Source organism: Bos javanicus, chromosome 19 (assembly GCF_032452875.1).
Source record: "Bos javanicus breed banteng chromosome 19, ARS-OSU_banteng_1.0, whole genome shotgun sequence".
Lineage (NCBI taxonomy): Eukaryota > Metazoa > Chordata > Mammalia > Artiodactyla > Bovidae > Bos > Bos javanicus.
This window is the reverse complement of record NC_083886.1, coordinates 60,314,684-60,329,747: the sequence shown is the minus strand read 5'-3', so window position 1 is coordinate 60,329,747 and position 15,064 is coordinate 60,314,684.

Sequence of the window (15,064 nt, the reverse complement as noted above, 5' to 3'; positions counted from 1 at the left end):
GAAAAAATCAGCTCTTCCCTTTTCTGCTAAGATGTGAACTGGAGCTTCTATGAACCCAGGCAGAGATCGGTTCAGGCCCTAATCACCGTGAGCGACAGAAGCCCCCAAATACAACCCATCTCTGTCTCTCATGCCTTCTTACCCTCCAGCCACCCTCCCTTTCTTCCAGACCCACAGCTCTGAAACAACGTGCCAAACGTCAGGGCATCTGGGAGCGCCCAGAAGGCTCCCTCACTTTCCTGCTCACTTTCCATTCATTCGTCCCAACAGGGAGGAGCAGCGCGCACCCAACGTGCTAAATATTTCCCTGCTGGAGAAGCTATTTTCCTTCTGCTGCTGCTTGGCAGCAAAGAGACAGGAAGTTATTTAGATATATTATCTTCCTCTTCAGAAAGTTTAGAGGAACTTCTCTATTGCAGTTCACACAAACATCCCGCCTAATGGTCATTTAGTCATGCCCCTTCATTAGGTCACCAGTGAAGAATGCTCGGCCTGATTAAACATCATTTGATTTTCCCCACACTTGCTGCCCCAGATCCAAGAGGGGAAAACGACTTTCTCTGGCCTGGTGGTGACCAGCTTAAAGTCCTTGAAAGTCCAACATAAATGATTCCTCCTTCCCAGGGTTGTTTATGGTTGATACTTTGTATGTCAATGAGCAAGAAGGTGGCTTCTATGAGCTGTTTCTGGCCAGAGAATGCTGTCTCCTTTAAGGGGCATTAAAGAGAATTCTTGGCAGGAGTTAGTAAGAATGCTGTTACCAAAAATGTGATATGGACTCATAGATTAAATTGGGTCATGGAGATGAGTCAAGAGTTGGAACCGGAGACCAGTGTAGACCATAATGGCTAACTGAGGGTGCGTGAGGGCTAAGTCGCTTCAGTCATGTCTGACTCTGTGACCCTATGAACTGTAGCCTGCCAGGCTCCTCTGTCCATGGGGATTCTCCAGCAAGAATACCTGAGTGGGTTGCCATGTCCTCCTCCAGGGGATCTTCCCAACCCGGGGATCAAACCTGCATCTCTTTCGTCTCCTGCGTTGGCAGGTGGGTTCTTTACCACCAGCGCCCCCTGGAAGCCCTGATCCCGCAACTACCGGCTGCTATACTCTAGACATTCTTCCATGTGCTTAATGTGTATTAATTCATTTAAAGCTCAAGCAACTCGAAGAGGTAGCTATTAGAAGGAGATTGGCCCCCAGAGTCAAGTATTTTGCTTAAACTCACAGAAATGGTGAGTGGCAGAGCCAGGATGTGAATCCAGCCCGAGGTAGCCAACAGAATTTTCTGTGATGACAGCCATGTCTCGTATCTCTACTTTTCAGTAAGGTAGCCACTTGCTACATGTTGCTATTTGAGGACTTGAAAACCTCAATATGATGGAGGAATTGAATCTTTCATTTTTTAAAACCATAATATATTTAAATTTATGTTTAGATTCCCTGGTGGTCCCATAGCTACAACTCTGCTCTCCCATTGCAGGGGGCCCAGGTTCAATCCCTGGTCAGGGAGCTAGGTCTAACATACCGCAGTTAAAAGAGTCCTCACACCACAACCAAGGATCCTGCTTGCCTCTATGAAAACTGAAGACCATATACGCAGCAGCTAAGGCCTGGCATGGTCAAATAAATAAATAAGTATGCTTAAAATATATATAAATAAACCGTCAGATGTGGCTAGTGGCTACCATGTTTTAGGCAGTCTGGCTCCAAAATTCAGACTTCAACATTATAGACTGTCCTGCCTTTTAAATTAAAAAAAAAATAATAATAATTTGAGACTATTTATTATGATAATAATTAAAATACAGAGACGGAGTTTAATCAATATCTTCAAAGACAGGAACGCATGAGAAATTATACTAAATGGAAATGCAAGAGAGAAAAGTTTGCTTCAGTTAAAAAGTAGGTGTTCAGGTCAGATGTTTGGGAAAATACCTGTAAAGGAAAGAGGGTGAAATACCAGTGTGGTTTGTCAAGAGAGGAAGTGGTTTCCTTTTGTTTAATCAATAAATTATGCTGAGCTCATGCAATCTGACCTTATTAAGCACCCGGGCTTGCGATCTTGGGCCACGCAGTCTAGAAGGAAAGCCAAGTCTATTCCTTCAAACCTGGATCCAGGGTGGATGGTGCCCCTCAAGTCTGTTCATCCTGATGGAATTCAAGTTAGATGTTTATCAGGAACCACAGGAGTGATTCAGGAAATCTGCCTGGAGGAGGTGGCATTTCAAACAGCTCTTGAAGGAAACAGCTTCTTCGGGGCAGCAGGAAGTTGGGAAGGATGAACACAGCGGCAGACTTGGCATGAACAATAAGCTGTTTTCGGTGACTCTCTTGGAGACTGACGTACAGGGATTAATCAAAAATGACTGCGAAGTTTCTAGCTTGGATAAAAATAGTGGTTCTGGGGGCAGACAGAGAAGCTTTCGGGTTGGAAGGAAACAGTTTGGGGAAAGTATGACTTGGGTTTTGGGCGCGCAGATGCTGAGGTGACAGCTTGTGTAAATCTTGGATTAGTGCTCACTTTTCAAGAGCAATTAAGTGTCCGGTTTAGAGGGAAAGAGGGTGGACCAGAGGTGGTCCAAGATCACCTTCATCTCCCTCCGAGCCTGAGAAATTGGGCCTAAGCAGAAAGGAAGAGAAGCCGCAGGACCCCAGGGGGAGTCACATCACCGCCCCGCTGGTGACACACGTGGCCCCTGTTTCTCTGCTACGCGGAGTTGACAGGTATCCGGTTACTTCATCTTGGAAGCTACATTCATCTGCCCTTTAGAACATCCTGCCCAATGACCGATTTTTTAAAATAGCTTTTTTTCCCCCTGATTACATTTGTAGTAACTACCCACTACAGAACACTTGGAAACTTTTTCAAAAACAGAAATAAGGAAATGCAATCACACATAGACACTCAGCGACCCACACATCTATGTGGCTGTGTGTGTATATATATTAATAGTAACAGTTTTCACCCATTTCTAGATGGGTATTTTGAAATACACTTTTAAATTTTTGCAAGAATTTGTATTGGGGTATAGTTGATTTACAATGTGTTAGTTTTGAGTGTGTAGCAAAGTGAATCAGACACACATATATATGCCCATTCTTTCTCAGATTCTCTTCCCATATAGGTTATTACAGAATATTTAAAATACATTATCAGCCCAGAAAAGTCTGTACAAATAAACAAGAAGACAACATTAGCCAGCTTTTATTGAAGTGCTAGGGTATTCCAGACTTACAGGAAAAACATCCGCCTGTCTCATCACACAGGCACATCTAGAAGAATCTCTTTCTGAAACGAGTCTCTAGACTCTCCCCTTCTTGCCCAGCAGGTATGTCTTTATAGCACCTCTTTTCATCATTTGCTTATTTTCCTTGTAACCGTATGACTATAGATTCAGACACTTGTCAGGGACTAAGAGGCAACCTGTGAGGGCCGAGAAGAACCAGCTACAGGGGCCAGGCGTGAAAAGTAAGGACCTCAAGAAGCAAGTAACTCACCAATATTCCAAAATGCAAATCTGGAGTTCCCGACTCAAAGGATGCCTCCGACAAGAAAACTGACATCGAAAAAACATAAGGGAAGACCGCAAATAGCCGCATGTTAACAGCCCGTGGAGAGAGGAGAAATACTCTGGAGTAAAACTGGAGAAGGCCATGGCACCCCACTCCAGCACTCTTGCCTGGAAAGTCCCATGGATGGAGGAGCCTGGTAGGCTGCAATCCATGGGGCTGCTAAGAGTCGGACACGACTGAAGCAACTTAGCATAGCATAGCATAGAGTCTAGAAGGCAGAGGAGATGGTGAGCCCTGGGGAATCTGCATGTTGTCCTTAAACTGTTCCATGGAGTCAGGGGTTGGAATAGTCCCTAGTGACTATCATCAACATAGACACGGAATGTACAGATAATTGAAACACACACAGACACACACAAACACACACGTACATAGCACATACACAGACACATGAGCACACACAACATACACAAGCACACACATATGCAAATACACATAAGCACACATGCATACACAAACACAAGCACACACATACACAAACACACACAACCATACACAGACCCACACACACACACATACACATAACACAGACACAGACACACAAACACATATAAGCACACACGACAGACACAAACACACACATACGTAGACATACACAAGCATGCACATGTATACACAAACACAAGCACACACATACACAAACACACATACGCAAATACACACAAGCACACACATACATAAACACACGTATACACACATAAGCACTCAATCTCATCTAGAGATCCTTCCTTCCTGCCTTAGGCTCCCGGGGATTGACACTAAGGGACAGGCACATCACCCCAGGAACACCAGGGGTGTGGGTGGGTCCTTATCTGGTCCACGTTTTCAGAAACTGCTGGCTCTGAGCAGAACCCGTGGGACGGAGACCTCCTGGTGTACCCCCTCCTGGGGACGAGGGGACCGCCCCTCCTCCGAAGATAACACAGCCGCCCCAGACCGCTGTTGACGCTCTCTCCAAAACCCTCCTAATGAGCTGTCTGGGGGAGGGGTGGTGATGCTCAGCCATATTTTGGCAGCCGCTTGCTTTTGAAAATTCCGCCTCTGTTTTTCGATTTCATAAATGCCATCTGCAATGACCTTTTTCCTCGCTACCATCTTTGATGGCTTCTCATGCGTGAAACATATTTTTGTTCGTTATTTGGTTGTCCACCACCTCCCCTTGCGACCGTCCGGCCCGGGTCTCCCTCTCTGCAGCCTTCACCCCCGTGTCAGACATATAACGAATTACCATTCCTTCAGACAACGAGGTTGAAAACTTGTGGTCTCCAAGGCAACGGGGTATCCTGGGGTGGGGTGCTGGGGGAAGACGGGGGTGGGGGCTGGCCCAGCCAGGAAAGGCTTGGAAGGAAAAGGGGGTGGGCAGGCAGAAGCAGAGATGATATCATTCCTGAAGCCTGGACGCAGCCAATCGGGACCCGGGGATGTGATGTCACCCCCACCCCCACCCCCTTTGAGCCTAGGTAGCCCCACTGAGAATTCTAGACAAGCATTGAACTGAAGTTGTATTGCTGTGAGAGAAAGGGGGTGGGGTGGCCACGGTAGGGGCTGGAGAGCAACCCTCTGGATGGCCCTACCAGACACTAGCCTTCACTCGAGGCAGCCCCATAAAAATGTCATCGGCTTGGGCCCTCCCTGCATGACAACACAATGATTTCTTTGGGGGAGAAGGAAAAAAAAAAGCCAAAGATTTATTTTGCAGCCACACCCCCGCCTCCCTTGGAAGAGAAAAACCAACCAACAACAAGTTGTGAATGAAGTGTCTGCAGGCCGGCTCCCACCAAGCCAGCCTGAGAACTTTCCGAGCAGAGAGAGGGGCAGTCGCTCACAGGGGACGCACGGGGCGTCCACGGGGAATCTCCCAGGCCCTGGAGCTGGGGTGGTTGGCTGTGTGCTGCAGGCCGGGAGCCTGGTTCTGGGTAGAGCGGCCCAGCCAAGTGGGACTGGCTGCTGAAGGCACTGGGGGCGAGGGAGGCATCTGTCCCCAGACCGCGATGGCGTCTGGGCCTTGGTGCCAAGCTCTGGGGAGAGGCAACAAGCTGCAGCTGTAGGGAGAGGGCAGGTTTGTTTGTGTGCCCACCAAAGCATCGGCACCACTGGGCGGGGAGGGGGCGAGCGTGCCCGGCTCCCTCCTGCCAGACTTTTCCCTTGGGCCTGGGAAACAGTGCTGTTTCCCCAAAGTGGCCCCAGGAGACCAGGCCACAGGACGCTGTGTGCAGGGGTTCCATGCAAAAGGGCAGGCTCCCCAGAGCTCCCCAGGTCTTTCCAGAGTCTTTCTGGACTTGTCCCACGTGGACTCACCGATATCCGCTTTGAGGAAGTAGAAGCAAAGACCTCGTGCCCACTCCTGCCCCCACTGTACAGGTGTGGACATGAAGGCTGAGTGGAGGGAAGGGCGAGCCCACTGGCCAACAGAGTCAGCAGTAGGTCTGGGGCTCCACCCTGCCAACCCCCATTCTTAGTCGCAAGCCTGCGACACACACGCAGCATTTGAAGATGGAAAGTCTGCAATTTCAGCATCACCTGTTCACCACTTTCTTTATTTTTTATTGAGGTGTAGCTGATTTACGATACCGTGTTAGTTTCTGGTGTACAAAAAAAGAGGTCCAGTTATATATTTATACAGTGCAGGGGTCCAGTTTACATGTACACTGCTGTGCTGTGCTGAGTCGCTCAGTCGTGTCTGACTCTAGATAGTCCAAGTTCTATCCCTGGGTGGGGAAGATCCCCTGGAGAGGGAAATGGCAACCCACTCCAGTATTCTTGCCTGGAGAATCCCATGGACAGAGGAGCCTGGCAGGTTGTAGAGCAGAGGGTGGGAAAGAATTGGACACGACTGAAGCAACTTAGCAGGAGTGTGTGTGTATATATATGTGTGTGTGTATAAATACATATATGTATGACATCTGGGCCTCAGTGCTAGGCTCCGGGGAGATATATATATATACATGTATTCTTTTTCAGATCCTTTGCCGTCATAAGTTATTGCACGACAATGGACATAGCTCCCTGTGCCATACACTAGGTCCCTGCTGTTTATTTTATGTATAGTAGTGTGTATACATCAATCCCAACCTCCTGATTTATCACTCTCCACCCTCCCCTTGGTAACCATGAGCTTGTTTTCTACATCTGGGACTCTCTGTTTTTGTAAATAGGTTCATTTACACCCTTTTTTTAAGTTTCCACAGAGAACCACTATCATACGATATTCATCTTTCTCTGGCTCACTGTGCTCATTATGACAATCTTTAGGTCCATCCACACCACTGCAAGGGGCATTATCTGATTCTTTCGTATGTGCTTATTAGTCGCCCAGTCTTGTCCGAGTCTGTGCGGCCCCATGGACTGTAGCCCACCAGCCTTCTCTGTCCATGGGATTCTCCAGGCAAGAACAGTAGAGTGGGTTGCCATGCCCTCCTCCAGGGCATCTTCTCAACCCAGGGATCGAACCCAGGTCTCACGTATTGCAGGCAGATTCTTTGTCATCTAAGCCACCAGGAAAGCTCAAGAATCCTGGAGTGGGTAGCCTGCCCCTTCTCCAGGGGATCATCCCAACCCAAGAATGGAACCGGGGTCTCGTGCATTGCAGACAGATTCTTTACCAGCTGAACTACCAGGGAAGCCCCATTCCTTTGTATGCCTGACTAATTTTTTTATATGGTTTTGTATGAAGAGAGTTTAAATGTTAATAAACATCCACTTAAAAAACAAAAGTCATATCAGGGTCCGCAGCACCCCCGGACAGACTGATCGGACAGACTGATCGGACGGGGCCAGGGAGAATCCCCTTTCTCCAGGGTTCTCAGAAGGCCACCCGCGTGTCCTTGCGTCTCGTGGTCCCAGCCGCAGTCTCCCAACCAGGAAGCTTTCGGAGAGTATCTGGGAGGAGGAGGCGTTGGGGCAGAGGGCCCGGAGGGGACCCTTCCTGGCAGTTGGTTTCAGCTCCATGCACAGGGCAGGCGGCCTGCTCTTGGGCTCCACAGGCGGCCTGTTCCCATGCACCCTTGGCCTTCTCCCTGCAGGCGATCCAGGGCCTTTCCGGAAATGATTACAATCAGCCACACCAGCCTGAGCGCTGCGGCAGAGCCCTGCCAGGGCCCGAATCACACACTGTCTTTCCATTCTATGAATGAGCAAAACTGTGTGCTTTCTATAAACATCAGCGTAGATCACTGGTGGGCATTCCCATCTCAGCCATCACGAGCTGCAGAGGTGGCTTCTTGCCCGAGAGAAGGACCCAGGGGCGCTGCCTCCGTTTCTCCCAGGCCCTGGGGGAACTGGCTGCTGGGCTGTTCCTGGGCTCAGCAGAGAGGGCTCTCACTCAGTGACTCAGCCCCAAAGAGGCACAGCTCACCTCTCCAGGGCCCCCTGGGAAGAGGTCCAGGTAGGCTCAGAGCATCCTTCTAAGCTGTCCACCTCGGAGCTCCAGGTCTCCCAGACCCTTGGCCAGCACAGCGCACACAGAGAGGCACCTGGCCCAGCTGGCTTTTGGAAAGGGCTCTGCACCACTGGCCTTTTGTGTAAAAGCTCCGTATCCACTTAACTAACAAGTAATCATTAATATTACCCCTGGCCCATGTATCCAACTGTTAAACTGACACGAATGAAATGAGTCTCGGGCACCATGACCAATATTAAAACCCAGCCTGAACTGTTAATTTAAATGGCCCAGGCTGATTTATACATCGTGCTTTGCATTTAACCAGGAAGGAAGGTATTTTATATCAAAATGCACAGACATTTCTTCCACCGTGGCTTTATTATTTCTTTATTATACCTCCCTGCCCCAACTGGATCCAACCAGATCACACTGAAAGGTCCCAGCCTTAATTACTGGCATCACGGTTTTGCCTTCTTGTTGACAAGGGACTCCCAACGGAGGGGAAAATCTAGAGTCGAAAAGCATGCCACACATGTACGTCTGGAATCTGCTGTGATGAGCAGGCTATGGAATGGGGAGGGATACGTTAGCAGTTTGGGATTAACACACACATAGCTACCATACACATGGGCTTCCCAGGTGGCTCAGTGGTAAAAGAATCTGCCTGCCAATGCAGGAGATGCAAGACGCTCAGGTTCAATCCCTGGGTCGGGAAGAATCCCTGGAGGAGAACACGGCTACCCACTCCAGTATTCTTGCCTGGGAAATCCCATGGACCAAGGAGCCTGGTGGGCTACAATCCATGGGGTCGCAAGAGTTGGGCACAAGTTACTGCTATATATAAAATAGGTCGTCAACATATAGCAAAGGGAAGCCTACTAATTACTCTGTATTGACCTATGTGGGAATAGAATCTGAAAAAGAGCAGATATATGTTTATGTATAACTGATTCACTGTGCTCTTCACCCGAAACCAGCACATTGTGAGTCAGCTATACCCCAGTGTCAAATAAAAATTAAATTAAAAATCAGCTTGAGTCTTTGTTGTGATTAAAAATAAATGTGTAGGGGTGGGAGCCCATTTTGGGAGGGGGGGGTCTGACTCATCAGGTGTTACTTCCCCATCTTACTTTTTTGAGGCTGGCCTCTGGGAGGCAGGAGAAAGTCAGAATCCAGAAGCGAGTTGGGGAAACGCTGCCAAGGATGGCTGCCCCCTTCTGCCCTTCCTTCTCCCCGAACATCCTGGGGTTGGAGTTCTCCCTTAATTTAGAAGCAAGTGACACATTCATCCCACAGAACACCACTCTCCTGCCAGCCAGCCTCCCTTTCTCCCGGCCCCACCCCTGGCCTCAGGGACACAGCCCATTCTGCACACCCAAGCCAGTCATCAGCCTCCATCATCTCCCCGTGAGTCACAGGCTCGGTGTGGGTGGGCAGCCGCCAGGAGAAACAGAGCTGACGGAGGTGGCCGTGGTTCTCAGGCAGGGCACACGAGGGCCAGACCAGCAGCCCGGGTGGCCGCGGGACCCGGAGGCCCCTCAGTGACAGACAGTATGCGCCCTTGGGTTTAGGCCGCTGTTGGGCATATCCTTCTGAAGACCCGAGAAGCTGGTGCTTCCATAGCCAGAGCTGAGGACGCAGGGTGGGCAGCTGAGAGCCGGGTGGGCACATAGCATCTTCTTGTAACCACCTGCCGAAGACCAGGGGGACGAATGCCAGGGGACAGGTAAGAAGCCACCCAGCCACGGAATGAGCGGAGGCAGCCCGGGATGGAAGAGGGCGCTCACTCTCCAGGCCTTGTAGACACTCCTGCCCCCACCCACCATTGTCCCTCCGGTCTGTGTGGAGCCACCTCCTTTAGGACTAAGGCTCAAGATTCTCCGTGCTTGATTTTTAATTCGCGACATGGTTTTGTTAATAAGATCTGTCACGTATTAGCTGTGTGGCCTTGGGCAAGTCATTTACCCTTTCTGAGCCTCACTTAAGTACGTCAGTGCCATGGGCATGATTAACAATGACACCACTCACACCGAAGGGTAACGTGATGGTCCATATAACGTCCCCTGCACCGTGCCTGTGAGCCTCACTGGCTCAGTCGTGTCCGACTCTTTGCGACCCCGTGGTCTGTAGCCCGCCAGGCTCCTCTGTCCTTGGGATTTCCCAGGCAAGAATCCTGGAGTGGGTTGCCAAGAGCCTGGCAAGTAGTAAATGCTGGACAAACATTTCACCTTCCTTATCCTTCCCACTGGGTGGTCTGAATGTCACCTCTGGAAGGGAGGTGCTCTTTCCTGGGTGCCCGACCTTCCGCCCTCGGCGGCTTCCTGAGCTGGGTTTCCTCTGCCTACACCAGATCCCTCTGGGACCGGGGGACAGGACGGGTGGCAGGAGCTGCCAGCTGCTGGGTGGCCCCCGGGCAAGCTGAGAATCTGCCCCCAGAGCTGGCTCTCAGCAGGCCCATTTCCACCTGGATGTCTGGGCAAGCAGTCCCGGAGGCCACGCCCTCAGGTGTCACCTTCAAGTTCAACGCTCCCCCTTCCTCCCGGCCTTGCCTGGCCTGCTCCCTCGGAAGCTCTCAGACAGCCCCACTGCCTCCGTCAGGCCCTGACTCGTCTGGCTGGCTTGCCTGGGTCCCGAGGCTTATCCAAACATCTTCATGGCTTTTCATAAATTCAATCCGTCCTTATCAGCCGCACCATCAGGAGGAAGGGCAGGAGGGGCTTGTGACTGAAGCGGGGGGAAGACAAGCTCTAATTAGCCTCCCTGCTCTGCGGGGTCACCCGCAGTTCAGTCACTCCAGCTTCACGTGGCCCGGATCACGTCGCATCGTGGGCATCACTGGCGACCGTCCTCTGCCCCCTGCACACAGGGCTCCCACTCTCCATCTCTCCTCTGGGCCGGAGAGCTGTGAATGGAAGTCACTGGTCTTGATCCCCTCAGACTGGCACTTTTGTGAAAGCAGATTTGTCACCTCTTCTCAGTTCATGGGCGCGCCTCTGATCCATGGGTGCCTGTACCAACTGCAATCCCTGGACCCTGACCTCGTTCCTTGGAGCTCGCCCACCCTGCAGAGAGCCTCAAAGCACCTGTTATTGGAATGCAGAGTGCTTCAGCCAGTCTTCCCATCCCAACTCCAGGACAACCACCTGAAAAGAGCAGTGGGCTCGGGGAGGGCTCATGGAGACCCTGGATCCCGTCACCACTCAGCTGTGAACTTGGGAAGTTTCCTCGTCATTAAAAAAAAAAGTGAGGATGACAATACCTTTCCATTGCTAGGAGCCCTGATTCAGAACACATGCAAATATGCTTCCAAATTCTAAACAAATGACACATATTCCTAATTATCCAGTCCACAGGACGTACCAGTAACATATTGCCACAAATAGGCTCAGAGGCTGCTCTTGGTATTTTTGGTCAGTTCTGCCATTCCTGAAAACCAGCTTCTTCCATGGAGACGTTGACTTGAATTGAGCATCTCCCTGATAGGGTTTGAAACTCAAGGGTCATGTTTCACGGTGTCAGGCACCGCTAGACACTGACTCTTTCTGCACATTTGGTCACTGGAAGGCTGTCTGGGAGACCTAACGTGGGTTCCCAGACCCCTGCCTCAAATTCCCAAGATAAAGAAACCAATTTGTTCAATAATCAGCATTTTTGAGGGCCCTTCTCTTTGTCCAGCTGTGACTGGCTCCCAGAAAATGTCCTTGACATCTTCATGGCTGCCCAGAAGAATGATGGATGAATGAGACCATGGGACTGATGGTTCAGACTGGAACACTCTTGAATAGTGGATGTGAGCTCTTATTAGTAACTATGCTGGGAAGACCAGGTTAAATTGGAACTGTCTTGGGCAGATGGGGAGTATGGTTACGGATGTTCTAGATCTTGGAGGAGAGGGGAGCGAAGGGAGCTTGTCAAACAGAATCTGAGAAGCGGATGCTGGGACTTCCCTGGTGGTCCAGTGGTTAAGAACCCACCTTGCAATGCAGGGTATGCAGGTTCAATCCCTGGTCTAAGATCCCACAGGTCATAGGGCAACTGAGCCTTGAGCTCAACTCCTGAGCCCGCATGCCACATGAAAAGATTCTGCATGATGCAGCTAAGACACAACCAAATAAATAAATTTTATTTTCTTTAGGAAAAAAAAAATTAAAAAGCAGATGTCAAAGGGGCTAAATGAATGAATGCTTTGGTCACCGTGTTCTCGGGGAGAAATGGAAACACCGCTTCTCTAACTTGATTCATTCAGGGTCTCCCCAGGGAATGAGTCCTGCACCCCCACACCCAGGGCAGCGCCTGGCACATTAACATGCAGTGCGTGTTGGCCGGCCTGACCTCCAGGGAGAAGGCAGATCTCAGCTAAGAGACACAAGCCTAGATTCCCCACAAGGTCCCAGCCCGAGCATTTATGATTATGATTGTAACTGGCGTGTGTGCGGTAACCAGGCCTTCGGAGCACATTCTCATGCATTTTCCCTTTTGATCTGAAGCAGATAATGCAGACGGGAGCATGCATCTGAAAGGCCACCCTGTTGAACAGCACACTGGCTGAGCAAGAACAAAGACCATAAATGAAGAAGGATGTTTGCAGTCTGCTTCCCGCTTGCCAGAAAACAGGAAGCTTCAGCGGCCGGCCCTGCCGAGGTCTCCACCTCTTCCTTACCCTAAAGCTACATGGCCTCAGAGGCTTTCCTTTTATGACTTTTTTTTTTTTAATGCAGCAAATCTCTTCCAAGATACTTTTTTCCTCTGTCTCACTTGGTTGCACTGAGAAGCAGCCGTGTCTGTTCTGAAGAGTCGGTGGGGGAATAAGGATGGCCGATGGCCACCCCCTTTCCTCTCATGTAGCTCCACTTCCAACCTCTGCAGACCTCACCTGCCACAAGCACCTTCGAGGAGATGTTGTCCCCCGCGGGGAATGCCTGCAGCTGACCCAATCGAAACAGCCGGGCGGACTCCCAGGACGGATGACCTGGAAGAAGTCAGAGTTGTCAGGTGGAGGTAGGCTTTCCTGCAGATGACAGGGATTGCGAAACAGCGAGAGCAACTGGTCATGAGGATGGAATTCCGTGATTCCAGAAAGGAGCAGAGGAGAGCTCTTTCGCTCATGGAGAAGATCCAGGGATGAGCCAGCTAGGAGCCCTGGGGGCGGGATGTGGCAAGTGTAGGAATGAGAGCGGGCAGTGACACTGGAAACAGCCGGCAGAATGCAGTCCAGACCAGCCTCCCGGCTTTCTAAGCTGCAACCTCAACAGCCTCTGAGTCTTTCAGGCTCCTGTTCTTAAAATCTAAACAGGATCCCTGAATCAGTCAGCTTCTCCAGAGAAACAGAAGCGATAGGAGAGATAGATACATAGGTGATAGAGAGATACATCGACAGATAAATAGAAACAGACATATATACATTCATAGATACATAGATAGATGCATGCATGTATAGATACAACAATAGATACATTGATAGATACATACATTCATACATAGATACACAGATATTAAAATGAGATCTGTCTTAAGGAATCGGCTCATGCAATTTCCATAGGAGCTGACAAGTCTAAAACCCACAGGTCAGACAAGCAGCCTAGACATCAAGTAGGGGTTGCGGCTTTGGTCCTGAGACTGAATTTCTTCTCTGAGAAACCTGTTTTTGCTCGGAAGGCCCTTAGCTGGTGGGATTTGAGCCCACCCACACTGTCAAGACTGATCTGCTTTCCTTACGGTCAAATGACGGTCAGCGTTCACCACATCCGCAAAATACATTTGGAGCAACATCCAGGTTGGTGTTTGATTAAATCCAAGAGCCTGGTCAAGGTGACACGGAAAAGTTACCATCACAAGGTCACCCCTGAGAAGCTCTAAAGCCATTTTGCAGGCTCTGCCATCATCCCGTATGGGAACACAAAGGTCTGCCCTCAAGTGGCAGCTTGTTGGCGGCAGGGGAGAAGGGTACCATATTCACCTCTAAATCACCAGCCCGCTTAGCAGGGGCTAGTGTGAGGAAGTGCCCATCAATGCCTCTTGAGTTGGACTGAATTGAAATGAGTGCTGTAAAAAAATCACGGACCTGAGAATCAGAAGGACTGGGTTCAAGTTCTAATTTTACCATCAGTTGGTGGTGGCCCTGCAGGCAGGTCGTTTTTAACTCTCTTCATCTCAATAAGATGCAAACACATTGAACAGAATGCTCTTCAACCCCCATCAATGATTGCCCTCTGCAGGTCCTTGAGGACAGGGTAGATGTGCTCCGAAACCATGGCAGCTGCTACTGCTGCACATCAGCAAATTCAAGAAGTAGATGGATGATCGATAGAGAGATAGAGAGACTCTATAATTAAGTATATCAAGTAGAAAGTAAAAGTATATAAACAGATAAGGGGATTTGCCACCCACGGGTTTTAAACTTTGGACCTTCCCCTTTCACTTGTCCATCTTCTCTGCTCCCCAGATTCTCCGGTTTAGCTTACGCCTAAGGAATGTGGAAGCAGAGTTTGGTGAATGCCGTTGCAACATTTAAATTCTTCCCTTTAGCCTTCAGTTATTGTGTCACTCGGGGTCTCGGCAGGAAATGCACCTACACACTCAGATTAGGTAACTGAAGGCAAGTTAGTAAAGGGATCAGTTTACAAGGTGTGGGCAGGTGCAGGAAGCGCTGGGGGAGCACCATCCAGAGGGGCCCAGCGGCTGTCAGTGGAGACAGGGGGATGGAGTCGGGAGGGGCTGAGACCACCCCAGCTCCACCCCGCTTCCTCTTGCCTGTCTTGCACCAAAACCCACCGTGGTCCAGAGCCACCTGGGAGCCAGAGGGGCAGAGAGAGTGTTAATGCAGTTTAGACACTGAACTGTGGTATTGGGGAAGACTAGAGAGTCCCTTGGGCTGCAAAGAGATCAACCCAGTCCATCCTAAAGGAAATCAGTCCTGGATATTCACTGGAAGGACTGATGCTGAAGCTGAAGCTCCAATACTTTGGCCACCCGATGAGAGGAGTCAACATTGGAAAAGACCCTGATGCTGGGAAAGATTGAGGGCAGGAGGAGAAGGGGGTGGCAGAGGATGAGATGGTTGGATGGCATGACTGACTCAACGAACATGAGTTTGAGCAAGCTCCAGGAGAT